Source organism: Pan troglodytes, chromosome 14 (genome assembly GCF_028858775.2).
Source record: "Pan troglodytes isolate AG18354 chromosome 14, NHGRI_mPanTro3-v2.0_pri, whole genome shotgun sequence".
NCBI lineage: Eukaryota > Metazoa > Chordata > Mammalia > Primates > Hominidae > Pan > Pan troglodytes.
The window spans coordinates 37,201,510-37,222,867 of record NC_072412.2 but is presented as its reverse complement, the minus strand read 5'-3'; the positions used below and the strand labels follow the sequence as shown (position 1 = coordinate 37,222,867).

The following is a 21,358-nucleotide window of genomic DNA, read 5'->3' as shown; positions in this document are numbered from 1 at the left end:
GTTTTTTGTGTCTCTATTTCCTTCAGTTCTGCTCTGATTTTAGTTATTTCTTGCCTTCTGCTAGCTTTTGAATGTGTTTGCTCTTGCTTTTCTAGTTCTTTTAATTGTGATGTTAGGTTGTCAATTTTCTATCTTTCCTGCTTTCTCTTGTGGGCATTCAGTGCTATAAATTTCCCTCTACACACTGCTTTGAATGCGTCCCAGAGATTCTGGTAAGTTGTGTCTTTGTTCTCATTGGTTTCAAAGAACATCTTTATTTCTGCCTTCATTTCGTTATGTACCCAGCAGTCATTCGGGAGCAGGTTGTTCAGTTTCCATGTAGTTGAGCGGTTTTGAGTGAGATTCTTAATCCTGAGTTCTAGTTTGATTGCACTGTGGTCTGAGAGATAGTTTGTTATAATTTCTGTTCTTTTACATTTGCTGAGGAGAGCTTTACTTCCAAGTATGTGGTCAATTTTGGAATGGGTGTGGAGTGGTGCTGAAAAAAATGTATATTCTGTTGATTTGGGGTGGAGAGTTCTGTAGATGTCTATTAGGTCTGCTTGGTGCAGAGCTGAGTTCAATTCCTGGGTATCCTTGTTGACTTTCTGTCTCGTTGATCTGTCTAATGTTGACAGTGGGGTGTTAAAGTCTCCCATTATTAACGTGTGGGAGTCTAAGTCTCTTTGTAGGTCACTCAGGACTTGCTTTATGAATCTGGGTGCTCCTGTATTGGGTGCATATATATTTAGGATAGTTACCTCCTCTTGTTGAATTGATCCCTTTACCATTATGTAATGGCCTTCTTTGTCTCTTTTGATCTTTGTTGGTTGAAAGTCTGTTTTATCAGAGACTAGGTTTGCAACCCCTGCCTTTTTTTGTTTTCCATTTGCTTGGTAGATCTTCCTCCATCCTTTTATTTTGAGCCTATGTGTGTCTCTGCATGTGAGATGGGTTTCCTGAATACAGCACACTGATGGGTCTTGACTCTTTATCCAATTTGCCAGTCTGTGTCTTTTAATTGGAGCATTTAGTCCATTTACATTTAAAGTTAATATTGTTATGTGTGAATTTGATCCTGTCATGATACTGTTAGCTGGTTGTTTTGCTCGTTAGTTGATGCAGTTTCTTCCTAGTCTCGATGGTCTTTACATTTTGGCATGATTTTGCAGCGGCTGGTACCAGTTGTTCCTTTCCATGTTTAGCGCTTCCTTCAGGAGCTCTTTTAGGGCAGGCCTGGTGGTGACAAAATCTCTGAGCATTTGCTTGTCTGTAAAGGATTTTATTTCTCCTTCACTTATGAAGCTTAGTTTGGCTGGAAATGAAATTCTGGGTTGAAAATTCTTGTCTTTAAGAATGTTGAATATTGGCCCCCACTCTCTTCTGGCTTGTAGTGTTTCTGCCGAGAGATCCGCTGTTAGTCTGATGGGCTTCTCTTTGAGGGTAACCCGACGTTTCTGTCTGGCTGCCCTTAACATTTTTTCCTTCATTTCAACTTTGGTGAATCTGACAATTATGTGTCTTGGAGTTGCTCTTCTCGAGGAGTATCTGTGTGGCGTTCTCTGTGTTTCCTGAATCTGAATGTTGGCCTGCCTTGCTAGATTGGGGAAGTTCTCCTGGATAATATCCTGCAGAGTGTTTTCCAAATTGTTTCCATTCTCCCCATCACTTGCAGGTACACCAAGCAGACGTAGATTTGGTCTTTTCAAATAGTCCCACATTTCTTGGAGGCTTTGCTCGTTTCTTTTTATTCTTTTTTCTCTAAACTTCCCTTCTTGCTTCATTTCATTCATTTCATCTTCCATCTCTGATACCCTTTCTTCCAGTTGATCGCATCGGCTCCTGAGGCTTCTGCATTCTTCATGTAGTTCTCGAGCCTTGGTTTTCAGCTCCATCAGCTCTTTAAGCACTTCTCTGTATTGGTTATTCTAGTTATACTTTCTTCTAAATTTTTTTCAAAGTTTTCAACTTCTTTGCCTTTGGTTTCAGTGTCCTCCCATAGCTTGGAGTAATTTGATCATCTGAAGCCTTCTTCTCTCAACTCATCAAAGTCATTCTCTGTCCAGCTTTGTTCCATTGCTGGTGAGGAACTGTGTTCCTTTGGAGGAGGAGAGGCCCTCTGCTTTTTAGAGTTTCCAGTTTTTCTGCTCTGTTTTTCCCCCATCTTTGTGGTTTTATCTACTTTTGGTCTTTGATGATGATGATGTACAGATGGGTTTTTGGTGTGGATGTCCTTTCTGTTTGTTAGTTTCCCTTCTAAGAGACACGACCCTTAGCTGCAGGTCTGTTGGAATACCCGGCCGGCCGTGTGAGATGTCAGTCTGCCCCTGCTGGGCGGTGCCTCCCAGTTAGGCTGCTCGGGGGTCAGGGGTCAGGGACCCACTTGAGGAGGCAGTCTGCCCGTTCTCAGATCTCCAGCTGCGTGCTGGGAGAACCACTGCTCTCTTCAAAGCTGTCAGACAGGGACATTTAAGTCTGCAGAGGTTACTGCTGTCTTTTTGTTTGTCTGTGCCCTGACCCCAGAGGTGGAGCCTTCAGAGGCAGGCAGGCCTCCTTGAGCTGTGGTGGGCTCCACCCAGTTCGAGCTTCCTGGCTGCTTTGTTTACCTAAGCAAGCCTGGGCAATGGCGGGCACCCCTCCCCCAGTCTCGCTGCCGCCTTGCAGTTTGATCTCAGACTGCTGTGCTAGCAATCAGCGAGACTCCGTAGGACCCTCCGAGCCATGTGCAGGATATAATCTCCTGGTGCACCATTTTTTTAAGCCTGTTCGGAAAAGCGCAGGATTCGGGTGGGAGTGACCCAATTTTCCAGGTGCCATCTGTCACCCCTTTCTTTGACTAGGAAAGGGAACTCCCTGACCCCTTGCGCTTCCCAAGTGAGGCAATGCCTCACCCTGCTTCGGCTCATGCATGGTGCGTGCACCCACAGACCTGCGCCCACTGTCTGGCACTCCCTAGTGTGATGAACCTGGTACCTCAGATGGAATGCAGAAATCACCCGTCTTTTGTGTCGCTCACTCTGGGAGCTGTAGACTGGAGCTGTTCCTATTCGGCCATCTTGGCTCCTCCCCCTCAATTTTTAATCTTAGATACTGGTGTGATATTCATATTATTTAATAACTAGTGTGAAATCTTAAACTAATTTAAAGTTAAAATATAAATTGAAATTTAAAATATATATTACTTTCCATTCTGTGACTAATGCATTATTCAAATCTGCTTATCAAATGATATAATTTATAATACAAATCTTTTATTAATAATTCAAAAAATTTCCAAATCATTTGCTAAATTTTAGAAATTATTGCTATGACTTATTTGAAGAATATTTTGCTTGCTGAATATTGCTTCCATTTGCACCATGATTTTTAGGTAACAACAGTGACCTCTTACTGACCTCCCACCGATTACATTGGTAGTTGTTACATAATAGTTTTAAGAAAAAAAATTATCTTAAAATCAATGACATTGTTGATGCTGTTTTCTCCGCTCTCTGCTTTTGGCAAACTACAAAGAAAAATAAAGTCCTAAACAAACTCTGAAAGGAACAAGTCATTACTTATAAAACAGTAATTCAACAGATGGAAGTCTTCATCAGTTTTATAACTCTTATAATACTGTCAGAGAACTTTATATAATCCTATCTCCATTTTTGACCAAGTCATGAAAATCATGGGTTGGACTTCCATTTAGTTCTGCAGACCAGATGACATGTGGTATAGGCGGATAATTAAGAAAACGGGCACACTGGGCTGCGAATTACACCTCTACCATGGAAATGTGAAATGATCCCAAACTGTTTCAGTTTCTTCACTTGAAAATGGAGATGATGATGAAAATCATATCATTCTAACAAGTTAGTATGCATTAACAATTATGCCTCACACAGGACAAATGTCATATAAACATTAGTTCTATTTGTAGTAATGGAAATGAGGTTAATATTCATGATGGATGAATATTTCAGGGTTTTTCATGAACCAGTGCAATTAAGTGGAGGTAAAATATAACAGGAAGCTACATCTTTCCTGTTTGAGGCCCCAAACCACCGCAAATTGTCCTTTGGTTCCTGTGGTCTCCCTCTTGTTGCTGGCATGCTTGCTATGCCAGTGGACACCATAGTGCCTGACCAGAGACAGCAATGGTTCTTTAATATCAGCCATGGTCTTTCTTTGTCTCTCCCAGAGTCTCTCAGAACCAGACAATTTGGGGAGCCAGATAGGCATTTGTTCCCCAGTGGTGCCAGCTCTGCTGCCAATGTGCCTTGTCTTGTCCTGACTGGGCTCACTCTGACTACGTAGACTTATGAACGTGCAGGATCACCGGTGAAGTGACTGGTGCTGGGACATAACCCTGGCTTTTGGGGACCAGATGTGTCCCGTGCTTGGGGAATTAAAATGGTAATGTCTAGGAAGCAAGAATTTCAAGGTGCTGACTGTGAAGGCACTGAACAATCAGAATGAATTGGCTTTGGAAGGAAATAGATCTGAAAGTAGTGCAATGCTGAGCCAAAAGAAAAATTCTGGCTGCTACCTACTCTTCTCAAATTATCCTCTATATTTTAAACCGAGTGGAAAAGAGCTAATAAAATAAAGCTCTATAATGAAAACAGATGACTATATATTATTCTTTCTGTTGCATAATCTGTTTTGCATGCCATTGTCCAACCTCATAAACTCACCTGACAGGTGATCGGTGAACTGAGAACTTTAGGTTGATTGGATATGACTGTTCCTGCTGCAGCATCTTAAAACAAGCAAAGCAAAAGTAGACTTTTAATTCAATATTTTGTTATATTGTTGATAGGAATTATTTGCATTCATGTTTTTCCTTCTAACTCTACTTTAGGTTAAGGGAGTATATGTGCAGGTTTGTAACATGAGTAAATAACGTGTCGTGGAGATTTGATATACAGATTATTTCATCAGATGGGTAATGAGCATAGTACTCAAGAGGTAGTTTCTCAGTCCTCACCCTTCTCCCGCTCTTTACCCTCAAGTAGACCCTACTGCCTATTGCCCTGTTCTTTGTGTACATATGTACTCAGTGTTTAGCTCCCACTTGTAAGTGGGAACATGTGGTATTTGGTTTTCTGTTCCTGTGTCAATTTCCTTAGGATAATAGTCTCCAGCTGCATCCATGTTGTTGTAAAGAACATGATCTTGTTCTTCTTTATGGCGGTGTCGTATGCCAGGCTGTATATGCACTACTTTTTTTTTTTATTTTCTAGTCCAGCATGATGGGCATCTAGGTTGATTCTATGTATTTGGTATTGTGAATAGTGCTGTAGTGAACATACATGCTCATGTGTCTTTATGGTAGAATGATTTATATTCGTTTGGGTATATACCCAGTAATGGAACTGCTGGGTTGAATGGTAATTCTGTTTTAAGTTCTTTGAGAAATCCAAACCTTCCACAGTGGCTGAACTAATTTACATCCCCACTAACAGTGTATAAGCATTGCTTTTTCTCCACAATCTTGCCAGCATTTGCTATTTTTTTTACTTACAGTCATTCTGACAGTTGTGAGGTGGTATTTCATTGTGGTTTTGATTTGTATTTATATAATGATTAGTGATATTGAACTTTTTTCATATGTTTGTTGGTTGCTTTTATATCTATCTTCTTTTGAGAAGTGTCTGCTCATGTCCTTTATCCATTTTTTAACAAGGTTTTTTTTTTGGCTTGTAAATGTGTTTAAGTTTGTTGTAGATTCTGGATATTAGACCTTTTTTAAATGCAAATATTTTCAATTCAAATACCTTGCAAATATTTTCTCCATTCTGTAGGTTTTCCATTTAGTCTGTTGATAGTTTCTTTTGCTGTGCAGAAGTGCTTTAGTTCAATTAGGTCTCACCTGTCAATTTTTGTTTTTGTTGCTTTTGGAGTCTTTTTCATGAAATATTTGTCAGAGCCTATGTCCATAATAGTATTTCATAGGTTTTCTTCTAGAATGTTTATAGTTTTAGGTTTCACATTTACGTCTTTAATCCATCTTGAGTTGATTTTTGTATATGGTGAAAGAAGGGGTCCACTTTCAATCTTCTGCATATGTCTAGCCAGTTATTCCAGCACCATTTATTGAATAGGGAGCCCTTTCCCCATTGCTTGTTATTATCAACTTTGTTGAAGATCAGATGGTTATAGTTGTGTGCCTTTATTTCTAAGTTCGCTAACCAGTTCTGTTGGTCTATATGTCTGTTTTTTGTACCAGTACCATGCTGTTTTGATTACTAAAGCCTTGTAGTACAGTTTGAACTCAGGTAGTAATGTGGTTTAGATCTGTGTCCCTGCCAAAATCTCTTGCTGAATGTAGCCCCCAGTGTTGAAAGTGGGGCCTGGTGGGAGGTGATTGAATCATTGGGGCATTTTTTTTTTTCCATGAATGGTTTAGCATCATCCTCTTGGTGTTGTTCTCATGGCAGTGAGTAAGTTCTTGTGAGATCCAGTTGTTTAAAAGTGTGTAGCACTTCCTTCCTCACTCTCCCTCTTGCTCCTGCTCCAACCATGTGATGTGTCTGCTCCCCCTTTGCCTTGTGCCTTGATTGTAAGTTTCCTGACGCCACTTCAGGAGCTGAGCAAATGTCAGCATCACGAATCCTATTCAGCCAGTGGAACCATGAGCCAATTAAACCTCTTTTCTTTGTAAATTACCCAGTCTCAGGTATTTCCTTATAGCAATGTGAGAATGGACTCATACAAGTAGTGTCATACCTCTGGCTTTGTTCTTTTTACTTGGGAATTCTTTGGCTATGCAGGCTCGTTTTTGGTTTCCCATGAATTTTAGAATAAAGTTTTCTAAATCTGTGAAAACATGGTTGGTAGTATGATAGAAATAGCATTGAATCTCTAAATCTCTTTGGGCAGTATGACCACTTTAACAATATTGATTCTTCTAATCCATGAGCATGAAATGTTTTTCCATTTGTTTGTGATGTGTCTGATTTCTTTCAGTAGTGCTTTGTAATTCTCATTGTAGAGATCTTTCACCTCCCTAGTTACTTGTATTTCCAAGTATTTGATTCTTTTTTCGTGGCTATTGTCAATGAGACTGTGTACTTGATTTTTTTTCTCAGTTTGAGTGTTACTGGTTTATAGAAATGATACTGATTTTAATACATTTATTTTGTGTTCTGAAACGTTGCTAAAGTTTTTTATTAGGTGGAGGAGCCTTTCAGCAGACTATGAGGTTCTCTAGGTATCGAATTATATCTTCTGAGAAGGCAGACAGTTGACTTCCTGTCTTCCTATTTGGTTTCCTTGTATTTCTTCTCTTGCCTGATTGCTCTGGCTAGGACTTCGAAAATGATGTTTAGTAAGAGTGATGAGAATGGGCATTCTAGACATATTCTGGTTCTCAAGGGGAATGTTTCCAGTTTTTGTCCATTCAGTATGAGGTTTGCCATAAATGGCTCTTATTATTTTGAGGTATATTCCTCTAATATTTAGTTTGCTGAAGGTTTCTAACATGATGGGATATTGAATTTTATCAGAAGACTTTTCTGTCTATTGAGATAAGCATGTGGTTTTTTGTTTTAGTTCTGTTTATGTAACGAGTCACATTTATTGATTTGTGTATATAGAACCAACCTTTCCACCCAAGAATAAAGCCTACTTCATCATGGAAATAGCATTTTGATGTGCTGTCAGGTCCAGTTTGCTAATATTTTGTTGAGGATTTTTACATCTATGTTCTTCAGGGATATTGGCCTACATTTTTCTTTATTCTGTCTATGCCAGGTTTTGGTATCACAGTGATGCTGACCTCATAGAATTAGTTAAGGAGGAGTCCTTCTTCCTCTATTTATGGGAGTAGTTTTAGTAGTATTGTTACCAGCTCTTCTTTATACATCTAGTGGAATTTAGCTGCAAATCCGTCTGGTTCAGGGCTTTTTCTGGTTAACAGATTTTTTTATTGCTGATTGAATTTTGGGAGTCATTATTGGTCTGTTTAGGGATTCAATTTCTTCCTGGTCCAATCTTGGGAAATTGTATGTTTCCAGGAATTCATTTATTTCTTCCAGGTTCTCTAGTTTGTGTGCATAGAGGTATTTATAATAGTTCTGAGAGTTTTTTTTTTTAATTTTCTGTGGAGTCAGTGGTGATGTCCACTTGTCATTTCTGATTGTGTTCATTTCAATTTTCTCTCTTTTTTTTCTTTATTAGTCTAGTTAGTTGTATATCAATCTTTTGTATTCTTTAGAAGAACATGCTTTTGGTTTTATTTATCTTTTATATGTTTTTTCATGCCTCCATTTTGTTCAGTTCAGCTCTGATTTTGGGTATGTCTTTTCTTCTGCTACCTTATTGGTCGGTTTGCTCTTGTTTTCATAGTTCCCCTAGGTGTGATGTTAAGTTGTTAATTTGTGATCTTTCTAACTTTTTGATGTGAATATTTAATGCTATAAACTTTCCCCTTAACACTGCTTTAGCTATGCCCCAGAGATTCTGGTATGTTTTATCTTTGTTTTCGTTAGTTTTAAAGAATTTCTTGATTTCTGCCTTAATTTCATTGTTTACCCAAGAGCCATTCAGGAGCATATTGTTTAATTTCTATGTCATTATATGGTTTTGAGAGATCTTATTTGTATTGATTTCTATTTTAATTACACTGTGATATGAGAGTATGGTTGGTATGATTTTGATTTTGTGAATTTGTTGAGAATTGCTTTATGGCCAAGCATGTGGTGAATTTTAGAGTATGTGCCATGTGCAGATGAGAATAATGGATATTCTGGTTTTGTTTAGTGAATTCTGTACATGTTTGTTTAATCATTTTAGTCAGATGTTCCTGTTTAGATCCCAGATATCTTGGTTAGTTTTCTGCCTCATTGATCTATCTAACACTATTAGTAGGGTATTTAAGTCTTCCACTATTATTATGTGGTTATCTAAGTGTGCTTATAGGTCTCTAGAAACTTGTTTTATGAATATGGATGTTCCAGTGTTGGGTACATATACATTTTGAATAATTAAGTCTTCTTGTTAAATTTAAGCCTTTATTCAAAAAGAAAAGCATTGTTGATTTAAAGTCTGTTTTGTCTGAAATAAGGATAGCAACCTGCTCTTTTTTTAGCCTTTGCTTTGAGCCTATGAGTATCATTGCATGTGAGATGGGTATCTTGAAGATAGCATACCATTGGGTTTTGCTTCTTTATCCAATGTGTCAGTCTGTATCTTTCAAATGGGCTGTTTATCTCATTTATGTTCAAGTTTATACTGATGTGTGCATATTTGACCTTGTCATTATGTTGTTAGCTGGTTGTTATGTAGACTTGTTTATATGGTTGCTTCATAATGTCAATGGTCTATGTACTAAATTGTATTTTTGTCATGGCTGGCTACCGTCCCTTGTTTCTGTGTCTACCATTCTCTTAAGGACATCTTCTAAAGCAGGTCTGGTGGTAACAAATTCTGTTAGTATTTGCTTCTCTGAAAACTATTTTATGAAGCTTATTTTGGCTGGATATGAAATTCTTGGTTGAAATTTATTTTCTTTCAGGATGCTGAACATAGGCAATCATTCTCTTCTGGCTTGTAGGCTGTCCACTGAAAGGTCCACTGTTAGCCTGATGGGGTTCCCTTTGAAGAGAACCTTTCCCCTTCTCTCTAGCTACCTTAAATATTTTTTCTTACTCACTGACCTTTAAGAATCTGATGACTATTTGCCTTGGGAATGGTCATTTTGTATAGTGTCTCCCAGAGCTTTGCTGAATTTCTTGAATTTGAATGTTGACCTCTCTAGTGAGTTTGGGGAAATTTTCTTGAACAATATCCTCAAATATTTTTTCCAAGTTGCTTGCTCTCTCCCCTCTTTCAGGGATGCCACTGAGTTGTAGGTTTTGTTTCTTTACATAATCTCATATTTCTTGAAGGTTTTGTTAATTCTTTTTAAATTTTTTTCTTTATTTTGGTCTGACTGAGTTGATTCAAAGAACTGGTCTTTGAGTTCTGAGATTCTTTCCTCAGCTTGGTCTATTATGATTTTATACTTATAAGTATTATGAAATTCTTGTAGTGAGTTTTCAGCTCTATCAGATCAGTTTAGGTTCTTTCTTAAAAATGGCTATTTTGTCTTTCAGCTCTTATATTGTTTTCCTGGCTTCCTTTGATTTCTTGGATTGGGTTTTAAGTTTCTCCTGAATCTTGATGATCTTCATTTCTATCCAGATTCTGAATGTTCTGTCTGTCATTTCAGTGTGGTTGAGAACTATTTCTGGGGAAGTAGCACAATGATTTGGAGGTAAGAAGACACTCTTGTTTTTTAAGTTGCCAGAGTTCTTGCACTGGTTCTTTCTCATCTGTGTGGGCTAATGATCCTGTAATCTTTCAAGTTGCTATACTTTGGATGGGGCTTATTGGTTTTATATTCTGTGATGCCCTTGTGTATTTGATGTGGTATAAATTGGATTCAGTTGACTGGATTCATTTCTGGACAATTTCACAGGGGGCCAAGGCTCAGATCGGCACTCTTGGGCTGCATGCTCTAACCCTGGGGGACTGGGACCAGGCCCACAGCTTTGTTCTTTGGCTCCTCAAGGATCCTGTTTCACTGGAGGGGCTGAGGTATTCCCAGTCCACTGGTAACAACCCTCTTAAGGGGCCGTGCTGGCAAAAGTACTTCACTGGGGAAGTGGCAGTGAGGTTCATGGTTTCAATCACCAACGAAGTGGTACAAGAAGGCTGTGAGCAAAAGCACACTGGCGAAGCAGTGTGGGCTGCTGTCAGCAGGTGCATGCTGGGAGTGGCCCATCTGCAGAAGCTCTCTGATGATTTGGTGGTATCTGCCAGTGAAGATATGGCAGTGACCACTGGGAAATGCCACAGTTGGAGATCTCAGACTGCACTACTGGGAGAGGCCAGCAGACAGGGGGCTCTCAGATCAGACTGTCCCCATCCCATGAGCAGACAGTCCTGTTCCACCCATGTCTAATAGTCAACAAAGGCCCAAGCCACCTAGAGGAGCATGGTGAACCTTGGGGTATGGATGTCCCCAGCCATGTGCCACTGCTGCCATTTCCATGCCAAACCCTTAGGCTCTACACCACTTAGAGTCCTGTCCCTGCCAACTCTCTAAGCAGCTCTCTCTGCCAACTCAAATGTCCACAGGGGTCATCAGTTCCCCTTCAGCTAGGATTCCAGAGGTCTGTGGTGATATTTGGCCACTCATGCCTATTTGACTCATGCTTTCCCTAGGAGCTGCCCAGGACAAGAAGTACATCCTGGCACTCAGCAATATTGTGCAGCATTCCCAGCCTCCTCCGCTTTCAGGGTAGGATCTGTGGCCTTCCTCTATTTATTCCCAATGGCTTCCTTCTGAAAATCTGCTTGGAGTGTGCCAGTCTTCATGGTCTGGTCTCTCAATAGGTTGGAGAAGCTATTCTTGGCAGCATGCAGTCAGCCATCTTGGCTCTTGTCCCAGTATTAATTTCTATTGTAAAAAATATTTCATGAAGTGTTATTTTTTTCTTTATCACTGATTTTGCTGGATTATGTGACATGTCTCACCTAAATCCTGGCTATGTCTGGAAGTCTGGACAGGTAGAAGTTCCAGGAAAGAGATCTGGATGGCTGGTGACTTGCAGGATCACTGAAGGGTAGCAGCTTAGGATAGTGGCCTTTGATGTACATGAATATAAATGTATATTTTGACAACTGCTATGACCTCATGTATGCACAAGCAAAATTATAAAAATGTCCAATTCAAAAAATTAGAAAAAGCCTAGCAGATTAAGCCTGAAGTATAAGAGTGGTAATAATACACAAATGTAAACAAGTAACATAGGTACAATAAAGATAAAGAAAATCCAAAATCAGTTCCTTAAGAACTCCTAAAATAGACATATCTAGGATTTAATTAACACAACTTCAAACTTCTTATATAAAATACTAGTAAGTTGACTTCAGTAAAAATGTGTGTGTTTATATGTGATACATTCCGACCACATACGATTATCCCTCAAAATACAAAAATGTAAAGATGATTTGACTTTTTAAAATGTTTTGACATAATTTACTATAATGATGGAACAAAATAGAGTAATTCATCCTTTAGAGAGTTGTCTCAAAAATATAATGAGATTTTTAATCTATCAGAATTAATAATAGAATCTAGCAATGCAATTTATTGTTAGAAATCATTACTGTTATAAATACTAGTTTTATATTTTTAAATTACAAATACATTTTACAGATTGTGAAAATATATGTTGCAAATATTTAAATATTGTATTCATTTTTAAAGCCCTTTCCCCATGATATTTTGTTTATAACTATTATCGCTCTTCTTATTACAATATAGTTTATCAATTTACAAATATTTCTTCCTACAGTATTATATGCTCATTGAAACCAGGGAAAATGTAAAATTTATCGCTATGTCTGCTGAGTCAGTTTTGTTTCCAATGTATTCTAAATGTTCAATCAATGTTTCCTAAATGGAAATAAAATAGGAAACATACAGTAGTTCTGGAGTAAATGAAATGTTCTTCAATAAAATAAATAAAATCTTATTCCTAGATTTGACACTTAGCTTGAATCTTGACTGTTGATGGAGTGGACCCACAGAGGAAGCAGACGTAGAGTAATAGATTTTGATGGAGAAGAAGAGAGGGTGAAACAATGGTGTTGATTCTATTGACTGCTAGAACAGGGAACTCTCCACTAAAAGAATGCAGAAATGGAATAGACAGTAGCCAAGAAAAATACCATTTGTATCACAGTTTAAACTACAATGTAGCCTGTTGGTTCCAGGACAAAGCTATTGAAGGATAACTGTTACTTTGCTTTTGCCTCCTTGGAGTTGATCTCAAAGGAAAAATGCTAATAAATGGGTACCACTTTTAATATCAGTGAATCATTCAGTATTAATCATAGCCACAGAAAAATCAGTTATGTCTAAGGACACAGTCACATTAATTTGATAGCCAGCAATTGGTATTTATATAAAGTAACATTAAATATGAGAAGTCACATAAGTGAAATCAAAAGGAAATGAAGCAATTTTTGAAAAAGACTATGACCCAATAGTGAACTAAAACTAATGAAGAGAAAGTAGAAGGTTTTTTCCAGAATAAATCTGATAAAATGATTATGCTGTGAATTTTCCCTATTTTCCCATTTTATAGTGATTTTTAGCTTATGTGACATCAGCCCAGCACCAAATGTTCTCTGACACACTAAGGATTTTCTTGCCACAACATTAGACTTTTCGAAGCCTAAGAACAATGAAGGCTTATGAATGACTTTGTCACTACTCTTTACCACACAATAATATCCTTCCCTTCTTTTAAAATTTGTCTCAAACCTCTTTATTTTACGAAGGCTTCCATAATCGATTCCATAATCTCCCAGATTTTTCATCTTTATGACAAAACTTCTATCACTTTAGCCCTAAATTATCTACTTTTATATATCTCAGTCACTTTGTACTTACATGTAGGTTTCTTTTTCTGGCTTTCCCACTGTGTGATAGGGATTAAAACTTGTGTTTCCTTTAATAATGAGATACTAAATTAGAAAAGAACAATAACTAACAATACCCTAACAGCCTAAGCAACTACTCTTACCATTTCTCTTATTCTGTGTCTCATCTATATGAACATCAGAGATACAGCTATCCACTATCTTCTTCTCACTTAAGCACTTTGATCTGCTGTTAAATAGTCTGAATTTGTAATATGATATTTAACAGATGCATCAGTATATTTTGGATGTTTGTACCCTCCAAATCTCATATTGACATGTAATCCCCAATGTCGAAAGTGCAGCCTAGTGGGAGGTGATTGGATCATGGGGGCAATTCCTCATGAATGGCTTCGTGTTCTCTCAGTGGTAATAAGTTCATAGTAATGAGTGCACCCAAGATCTGTTTGTTAAAAAGAGTCTGGGACCTCTCTCACTCTCTCTTGCCCCCTCTCTCACCGTATAATACAATGGTCCCTCTCTGCCTTCCACCATGGGTAAAAGTTTCCTGAGGCCTCACTGGAAGCAGAACTGGCACCACGTTTCTTGTACAGCCCACAGAACTGTGAGCCAAATAAACCTCTTTTCTTTATAAATTACCCAGCCTCAGGTATTCTTTTATGGCAATACAAAATGGAAACAATGGAAATAACAAATTTCTAGAATCTTCAAGTCAATATCCCAAAAGGCTAGAATCAGAGGAGAATTGATGGTAAAAAGAAGCAAAGGGTGTAAGGAATCAGCACTGAATATATATTTGATATGCCAGTTTCTATTATAGGTGTTTTACAGATAGGATACCAGTTATATCATTGCAACAATCCCACTCAGTGAGCATTGTTGCTCACATTTTATACATGAAGCTGTGAATACAAGTGGCCAAGTGTTTTGGACAGAGTCAGGCTGCTTATAGCTGGTAGAGCCAGGAATTGCACCCACTATCAGGTAGTTAGACTAAAAATGCTCATTTCCTTTCAAAACACTGTGTATCTCACAAAGAGAAATTTTGAATTTGTATTGTAACTGAGAGAATATAATTGAGACTTTTGGAAGAGAGAGAATTAAAAATTAAGCTTTGGGGTTTTGTTTGTAGTTATAAATACCACTTTCAGATTTTTTTTCACTATATATTTCCTACTCAAAGATTTGTTAAAATATTTACTTTATCAAACACATACACAATTCTTCCAATGGTAAGATTTTTATTTTTGTGTCATTCCTGGTTTACATTTTCATGAAAATATATTTAATTCAAAACAAATATTGCTGTAAACCTGCATCATAATTAATAACTAATTTTCTTTACAGACTGTCATAATTTTAGAATCTGGCTTGATTTTCACTTGTTTTGCTCTTCCTTTTGCAAATCACCAGAAAAAAACACAGAAAATCAAATTGAATCAACATTGCTTTTATGTCTGCCACATTAACTACACTACAACTTTTTGAAGAGAACTCAGCAAAAAGATAACATGAAGATTAACACCAGAGTATTACATACAGAAGATAGATCTTAGAGCCAACAGGCAACATTTGTTATTTCCATAAATACTTACATTTATCTAAATTCTAGAAAGAAAAAATGCAAATTAATGCAATAACTCTTGTCTCTTAGGAAGATATTTTCAAATGTGTTGTTACACTATCATTTATTCAGTGCCATAAATAAACTTCAGTGTTAACAAGCATAAATTAAATCAAGGTCTCTGACCCAGGGTCTAGCTATCAAGTAAAACTGTAACAAATCATAAAATGTAATCACATCTAAAGTCTTCATTGTTATAGGAGTAAATGAAGTAGAGTAAATTAAGAACAATGTGATTTATGTTTCCATTAAACAGAACACTGGGGCAATTTGAGACAGTACTTTAGATAACTTTTTAATAGATTGTTAAATTTCATGACTGAAAAGAAATTGGAGATTATCTAATCTAATATCCTTGTTTTTTTGTGACTGTTGTTTTTACAGATGAGGAAAATAATGTCTGGAGAAGTTTATTATTTGTCTGAAGTTACAAAGATTTTTCTGTTAGGGATGGTACTATAATAAAAATGAGACCTTTTTTTTCATTATATATATTTCCTTCATTAAATATATATAATATGCATTATGTAATGCATATTAAGGAAAATAGAAGTATCTCTATAATTTTTAGTTATAATATGTTCTATCTTTTTTGTTTTTAAATTATGAGGAAAAATAGGATAAAATTAAAGTAAAAGTTACTCTGACCTTTGGTGCTGAGCCATACCTCAACGAGGATATCACTGTAAGGCTGGAGTATAGATTAGGAATAAATGAGGCCAAATTTAACCAGAGTTTTCCTGGAATATTTTGTATATTTCTCAACCAAGGGAAAGGAGGACAATATCAAAATTAGGAAACCACATTGACAAGCCACTGGTGTTTGGACAAACTGAAGAGAGTTGACATAAATGTGACTGGGGAGTAGATTTGGCTCAAGTAGTAAGGCTGGTATGGTAGGAAACTAACACAGTTATCTGCCTTACCTCAAATGTGTCTCCCTTGTTTATTAATCAGTAAGATTTAGAGCAAACCTAAATATTTGTCACTGGTAAATAGAGTGAAAGACTGTGATATGGTTTGGATATTTGTCCCCTCATGATCCCGTGTTGAAATGCAATCGCCAATGTTGGAAGTGGGGATGTGATTAGATTATGGGGATGGATCCCTCATGAATGGTTTAGCATCATTCCCATGGTGATAACTGAGTTCTTGCTCAGTTAGTTCAGGCAAGATCTGGTTGTTTAAAAGTGCATGGCATCTCCCTGCTCTCTCTCTTTCTCCAGCTTTTGCCACATGATACACTGGCTCCCTCTTTGCCTTCCACCATGATTGTAAGCTTCCTAAGGCCTCAGGAGAAGCAGACACCAAAAGCATGCTTCCTGTAGAGCCTGAAGAACCAATTAAACCCCTTTTCTTTTAAAATTATTCAGTCTCAAGTATTTTTTTAAGAGCAACACAAAATCAGCCTAGTGCAGACTGAGACAGGAGTTTCTGTCTTCCTCCAAAATATAAATAAAGACTACAGCAACTACTATTACAATTAATAGTATAGCAGTAATCATACAAGTAATATTAGATCAACACAAGGCTACGAACTTGGAGCTTTCCTAAGGAGTTCTTATTTCCACAGTAGTCTTTTCAACATGTTTTTGACCATGGCTGCCTCTACCCATGTTTTCTAAGAACCAATGCATTAATTTCATTCCTCAAAAATTCTGTGTTTTTTATTTTCCTATATTTATATTCTTTCTTTTTATTTTTTAATAGTATTTTATGAAAATTATCTTTATTTTTTAAAATAGACACATTTATGTGTCTGACATTGTTCTAGGCCCTTCATAAATATTTAAACTATAATTTATGTAATAACACTATAAAATAGGTCCCTACTATTATTCTCATTTTGCAAGTGAGGAAAAAAAAGCATCCTGGAGATATAAAGAAATTTTTTCATGGTCATCTAACTGGTGAGTGAGACCATTAAGATTTTAACCTAGGTTTAAAGTCATAGAAAACTCACCAAAAGCACAACTTAACGAAGCCAGACTGGTTTCCTATTCTATAACTGATATAACTCTTCTATAACTGATACATCATTCCTATTCTATAACTGAGATATCTTTCTATTCCATAACTATTTTATATTCTATAACTCTTCTATAACTGATATGTCTTTTCTATTCTTTAACTGATATATCTTTCCTAGTTTCTCATGAAAAAAATTAAAAAGCACAAGACTTACGAAAAAAATTAATATATATAATTTTAAGAGGGGTCCTTTGAGGGTTAAAAGTGGAACTTGTCAATTGAGAAAAATGATGAGACAAGTCTTAATCATTTTAGGAGGTTTACTTGCCAAAGTTAAGGATGCACTCCCTCCAGACAGGTCTATGCCTTTCTCCGAAGATGATTTTGAGGGCTCCAAATTTAAAGGGGAAAGGGCAAGATATTGAGAAGTACACAATTTTCATGTAAGAGGGGGGAAGAAAAAAATAGTCATTCATGCCTTTGTCTGGCTCAGTGAATCCGAATTTTTTTACATACAATGATGTATTAGGGTTCTCTAGAGGGACAGAACTAATATATAAAATACTACTCAATAAACTCCCATGTATATGGAGTTTAAGTTAAGTTTTATATATATATGGGAGTTTATTAAGTAGTATTAACTCACACAATCACAAGGTCCCAAAATAGGCCATCTGCAAGCTGAGGACCAAGGACACCAGTCTGAGTCCCAAAGCTGAAGAACTTGGAGTCCAATATTCGGAAGCAGGAAGCATCCAGCACAAGAGAAAAATGTAGGCTGGGAGGCTAAGACAGACTAGCCTTTTCACATTTTCCTGCCTGTTTTATATTCTGGCCACCCTGGCAGCTGATTAGATTGTGCCCACCCAGATTAAGGATGGGTCTGCCTTTCCCAGCCTGCTGACTGAAAGGTTAATCTCCTTTGGCAACACCCTCACAGACACACCTAGAATCAATATTTTGCATCCTTCAATCCAATCAAGTTGATACTCAGTATTAACTATGACAAATGACACAGACAAATGGGGCAGTCGAAAAATGTGGGGAATGTGTATTTTACATAAGACAACATAAGACAAAATGGGGCAGGGGAACAATCGGATATGCATTTGTGTCAGGTGGGCAGAGGGGTGACTGCACCTGTAAAGATAAGCTATAAATTTACATGGCCATGGTGAAACTTTAACAGAATACCTTAGAGTAAAGATCTTGCAGCTCACTAAAAATTTGCTTGTGGGCAAAACATGGGGGAGGCATGGAGCTTTTCATCTTGTAGCCATCTTATTTAGAAACAAAAAAGGAGGAGTTAGGTTTGTGTGACCCAGTTCCCAGCTTGACTTTTCCCTTTGGCTTAATGAATTTGGGGTGCTAAGATTTAATTTTCTTTCACAAACTCTAGATTATGTAATTAGTTCAGGAACACTGCATTTGATTATTGCATGAGGATGCCAGAAGAGTAGATCATGCAGAAAATTGAATTTTACTATTTATTATGATAATTCTTTTATGAAAAGGCTAAATAAATTTCTTGATCTATTAGAGGAACTTGATGGGATAGGTTCATTCTTCAAGTTTGGGAATAAGAGTAGAGGAGAGCTACACTGTTTTGCAAAATAGAGAGAAAAATGTGTAGTTTCATGGGATATGTAAGAGTGAAGGATGGAGTGAAGAGATGAGCCGGCAAGTTTGTTGGAGTCTAGTTCTGTATGATGTAAAGACCAAAAGAGCCTGGGAGCAGTGGCTCATGCCTGTAAACTCAACACTTTGGGAGGCCTTGGCGGGCCAATCACTTGAGGTCAGGAGTTCGAGACCAGCCTGGCTCTCTACTAAAAATACAAAAATTAGCCCGGTGTGGTGGCACATGCCTGTAGTCCCAGCTACTCGGGAGGCTGAGGCAGAAGAATTGCTTGAACCCAGGAGGCGGAGGTTGCAGTGAGCTGATCACCACTGCACTTCAGCCTGGGTAACAGAGGGAGACTCCACATTAAAAAAAAAAAAAAAAAAAAAAAAAAAAAAAAAAAAGAGGAGCCCAAGTGTTAAGGTGTTAAGGTGGAAGAGTAGCAATGTCAAATAGGTTATATTGGATAGGTTATATTGGACTGAAGGTTCTTTTCCATTCAATGTGCTGTGTGACTTCCTCCAGGAAACTCCAGTTTTTGTATTAGTCAGTAGTCTTGCATGAGAGCTTTCTGTGTGCAGATGGTTACCCTTGAAGGAGCTTTGTTGCACATCTGCATGCTTGGGGACAGAGAGAAACTACTCTCAACTGGAGTTCAGGGGTCTCAAGGACTGTGAGAATGTGATTACGTGGAATCCTTTGCTGGCTTTTGGGCTTCCACAGGGAGTAGAATTGGAGTTTGTGCCATTCTGTCTCTATCTTGGGGGTGAAGCAGATTCTTAGGTTTTTTGTTCATAGTGTTCCTGATTCAGTTGAACTAAAAATCCACCTTCTAAAGGACAAAAATTACACAGTTTCCACAAGACTGTTTAAAACATTGTACTACATGGCTGTCACTCAGTCATTCATTGACCTATTAAATCAGGGAATGTATGAGAACATTGACTATGTATAACAATAAGTAAATTTATCAACTAGAATCCTGTTGTCATGTTTGTTCTAGAGAAAAATTATGTATATTGTGTATAAAACTTTGTCTTGGTTAAAATTATTTGTAGCTATAGTTAAGTAAAAAAAATGTACTCTTATTTCTGGGTTTCTGGATATATATTCTCATTAATCATATTTTATATTTCCCAGTATAATTTTTATGATCTGGCATAAAACATCACTCAAGTTTTCATATGAGTAAAGTCTTGAATTTAGAAATTATGATAGTTTATTATGCATGCCATCCAATTCCTGCTGTAAGCATTTGATAACAAATGGATTAATAATCTTTATCTAGATATCATTTATCTTTGTGTCAGATCATAACTTATTGTTATATATTTTTATCTTAAATATTTACTATCTGTCCTTTGCAAACAGGGTCCCATTTAAATTCAATCAGTGTGAGTGATGAAAATTTTGAAAGGCAGACAAAGAGAACCTGTTATAGGCTATAGGCATGTACATGGGCTTTGGCAATGAAAGAATTTGCCAATAGTGTCTAGGCATTATTCTCTGAATGGCCTGCAGTTGAGATGATCTGCATTTGTCTCCTACCATTTTCTTCTCTCCTGAATTTTGTATCATTCCTTTCAGTGGTAATGTAAGCCTCTATTTTCTTGCTTCTATTATCTAAGGTAGTTCCTTCTCCTGACCAAACCCAAATTGACACAGTCTGCTTTACCTTGGCCCTAGCCATTCAATACTCACTCATTATTTCTCTATTTACATCATCAGTTAAGTATAATTTTTCATGTCCTCTATTTCTTAGCAGACGGCATAAGGAAATAATTATTTCTTCGGAGCAACTATTACAAGTTCTCTGTCGTTTGAATTACTCTTAATATATAAAATATAATTTTGTTTCTCTCCCCTTAAGACTTAATACTTGGATATTTTCTTCTCCCCACCCCCCAAATCCCCAATTATGCCAAAACATTTGTCACTATAAACGTGAACATCTTTTTTTATGATCAGATATCTCCTGCAAGATAACAAACTGTGTAGTAAACATATTTTTTACAAATATTTCATGATTTGAACATGTTAAATTATCAATGCTAAATCAATTTTCTTTCGGATTTAAATTTAAAATGACACTAGCATTTCTAATCATTTTAAAACAGGCTCTGATGGCATTTGAATCAACCTTTTAAAAAACAAAGCAGGTTTTTAATAAAGCATAAAGCCATGGGGTTTTGCATTGCTTAATGAACTATAGCACTTTCTAATTAGATAATTACATGCTTATACATAGGTCAGAATAAATAAGTTTATATATGTTTACCAAACTGTGACAGTATCAATCTGTAGCAGTAGTTGATTATACACATTCAAATAAATTTTAATAATAATTGAAAAAATATTACAGCCTTTTAGAGCAGAAAAAGATATAAAATATATGATCCAAATTCATTTTTTGACAAATACGTAATATGTCTTTTGGAAAAACTACATTATTACCACTAAATACTATTGGCCTTGTTTATAATTAAAAAATGATCTTTCCCTCAGAAAGTTTTGTTATCTTCTTCTGCTGCACTCTCTATATAATTAGTGCCCGAACACAAAAAATATCCTGAAAATTCATACATATGCCAATGAAATAATAAAAGAAGACATATATATTAAATATATTAACTTTGATCTACTGTAGATTTTCCTTGGTAAATATTAAATCAAGTTTAGCCTAAAGCTATCTTCTTACATATTTTAAGTTTAGCCTAAAAGTTTCTCTGTATATCGTCAAC

The 21,358-nt window shown here is 36.8% G+C and overlaps 1 long non-coding RNA gene across 4 annotated transcripts in view; it reads left to right on the top strand.

The window, feature by feature from the left end:
- LOC104001824 (uncharacterized) overlaps positions 1–21,358 on the top strand; it is a 304,895-nt gene that overhangs the window by 244,443 nt on the left and 39,094 nt on the right. The gene's annotated exons all lie outside the window — the stretch shown is intronic.